This window comes from Pundamilia nyererei, unplaced genomic scaffold (assembly GCF_000239375.1).
Source record: "Pundamilia nyererei isolate P.nyererei 1_Seehausen unplaced genomic scaffold, PunNye1.0 scaffold00220, whole genome shotgun sequence".
In the NCBI taxonomy this organism is placed as follows: domain Eukaryota; kingdom Metazoa; phylum Chordata; class Actinopteri; order Cichliformes; family Cichlidae; genus Pundamilia; species Pundamilia nyererei.
This window is the reverse complement of record NW_005187621.1, coordinates 816,004-819,274: the sequence shown is the minus strand read 5'-3', so window position 1 is coordinate 819,274 and position 3,271 is coordinate 816,004.

Below are 3,271 nucleotides of genomic sequence, written 5' to 3'. Positions count from 1 at the left end.
CACCGAAATGTGCGCTGCTTTTCGGTCTGGTTACTACCGTTTATGTCAGAACCGGTGCCATGATGGCACCGGACACCGGTACCCATCCCTACCTTTATTTTACCCTCTTCTGATTTTTAGCACAGTGCAAACAATAAATTGATAAACTTTCACTTTCAGCAGTCCTGTTCTGCAACAGCAGAGATGGCGCTGCTTGTTGGGACAATCTGGAGCTGTGGAAACATATTTATGTCAAAGGTCATGCGAGAAAAACATAATCACAAGCAAATATTTTCTAACTATAACTGTATTTTAATTTTCAACTTTATTTTATTGTGATTATTTCTAGTTTTTACTTACATTGACAGCAATACATTAAGAAATACTTTAAACGGCTGCAGAGGTTATAGATGTTTTGATCCTGGGTCTCTTAACCAGCATTCTGTGTTTTTTGTGCTTTTATGTTTTACTTAGATATATTTACATTGTTTCTTAAGTTTATATTTCATGTAATATTCCTAAGCTTTATCTGCCATCCTTGTGTTCCCTGTGATGTGTTTCTGATTTATCACTTTCTACATTTTACACTAAAATACTGGCACCAGGCTGACTATTGTGCTCAGCCGTAAAAATATTAGAATTATGTTATACAACCACATACTTAGATGCATGGGATTACCTCGGCCTTTAGTAACATTGTGAGGAATCCTAGAGTCCTTTTGACCAGAATGTGTCCTCCACTGTGCATATTAATCATATATGTAGGACTGCTTTCTTGCATTTGCATAATATCTCTAAAATGACAAACCCAATTTCCAAACATCTTTCTAAAACTGGAATAAAAACAAAAATCTATAATTTGCATATCTTGATATAGTGGCAGGTTGTATTAAGTAACAATCACTTCCAAATTATATCTAAGGCCATGAGGCTCTGTCAGTCACACTAGCATGATGGTTTTGAATGCAGTACCTTGTAAGAGCTTCAAGGTCACGCACATTCACTCGTGGTTTCCTTGCTTGGCCTTTACGCACAGTGATTTAAATTTAATGTCATACAAAGGACAAATATGTGCACTGAGAGTAAATACATTTTATTGGATAATATACCAGAATCTGCTAACAAGGTCATACTCAGCAGCTATATTCGTTGATCCTGACATAAAATTCATGCAAAAAGCAACAGAGACAACATTTCATAGAGAAAGCAAAATGGTGATTGTAAACACCACAGTACGAAATTCTTTGTTACACTGCTTGATAGGACAAGCACACACGGTCCAGAACATTGGACCAAGGAGTAGAGTAAGATGCCAATATTTAAAAGAATTAAGATAAATATCCTCATATCCATATCTCAACACAAAAAAAATGTAAAGAAAGGATGGAAAAAGAAATGACAGAGAGAGTTAAGCTGGACAAAATTAAGTCCTGCATAAAACTGTTCGAGATGAAACACAACAGACAGCAGCAGATATTGTTGTGGCAGTCAGGGAGGGCTTTTAATTTGAAATGAACAATGCAGCAAATAGAACAGTAATGGAATAAGAGACAAAATAAAATCCATGAATTTAATTAAACCTCAGTTTGAAATAAATAATTCATTTTCTTTTACCATGATGGAAAATGTGACTGCAGTGAAAATAATGACCATAGAACATGTTTTATTGCAGAAATATGAGGATGAGAGAAGACAATTGATCCAAAGCCTTAGTAACATGAAAATGAACATGAAACTTATTGATTTCTAAAAACCCCACCATTTTTCTGTTTGCCAGCCACCAGAAGAAATTATTATTAATAATAAAAAAGAACTCAGCAGCTTCACAAACAAAGAAGCCGTCGTGCATGTTAGTCTTCTTTGCGAGCGCTGCAGTAGATTGGCTTTGGCTTTGCTCTGTGGAGTGTAGGAGTGTTTAGCTTATTTTAGAGTTTAGAAATGTGTTATTATAGAATGTAGAACTATTGTAGAGACACTGCCCTCAAAGTAATAAAGGCTTGACTGTGTCGTGAACTTAGGAGTACATTGTAGGAGACCCCTCCCCAGCTGAACTGTGAAAGTAAAACAGAGAGGAAATTACCTAGAGAATGTTTGGGTGGGGGTCTCAACATTTGTAACTGGATAACTGTGGTCTGGAAGGGAGATGGGTTTTATGACCTAGGGAGTCACCTACACCCACAGTGTTTTAATTGTTATGCACACACATCCACATGCACACTCACTCATGTGCACTCACACATACACACAGGTATGCGTACACAGTCACACACGAGCACTCACATAGACATGCGGGAACGCGCACATGTAGGCATTCATGTGCTCGTGCACATAGACACAGACACAGAGTTTGCAGCACAATGTGGGGGGTTTTATGATGGGGTCGCCCCTACAAAACTGTGTTTCACAGACAAAGGAGTGAAGATTTTTTGCAGAGGGACACACCGGCCTCGTCTTCCCTTCTAGAAGTGCATGCTTAAATGAAGATGAATAAAGATGAATAAAGGTTTTGTGAAATGACTACTGAGTTCCGGTGCCGTCTCTGGAAGTTTCGACGAATAAAAGAACCGGGGTAAAACTGATTTCGCAACAGGAGGCAAAGTTATGGAGTAACAAAAACAGGATTGTATAATAATAATTAGTACTTTATGTTGTGCATATATTATATTAGAAATATGTTCATTATCAATACTGCAGATTATATCAGTAAGGAAGCAGATTAAATATTGTCATCAGTCAGAGACTGATGACAATGACGAAAGGGTGGGATTAAATAAGTGTACATTTCTTCTCACTCCTTTTCGATATGTAACTGAATCAGAACAAGTAAAGCGGTATTAAAATGTATTTTGTTTTACTTTGTGTAGCATTTTTATTTCTTTTCTTTGCTAAATGAACTTCTGTATATTGTTTAGACGATCAATCAGTCTGATGGACTCAGGTCCATCTGCTTCTTTGATGTTTCAGCGTCTGAGACATTGGTTGTGTCCCAATTCAGGGTCTGCACGCTTGAAGTACGCGCACTACGCGTACTACGTACGGTGCGTACTCTAAGTACAGAAGTGCGGAAGTGAGAGGCTTGTGAAATGGGACGGTCTAGCCTTCGTCGTGCTGTTCAGGTTGCCTAGCAACCATGATACTAACCGCGAGAAACGTTTCATACAGCTTTGTGTGACAGAAATGAAGAAGAAAAAATGTTTTGTTGGTCATTCACTTTTTTGATGACATCACTTTGATTAGTTGAGTATCTGAGGCTGAGACCACAGGACTGTAAAACATGATTGTTGGGCTTCAT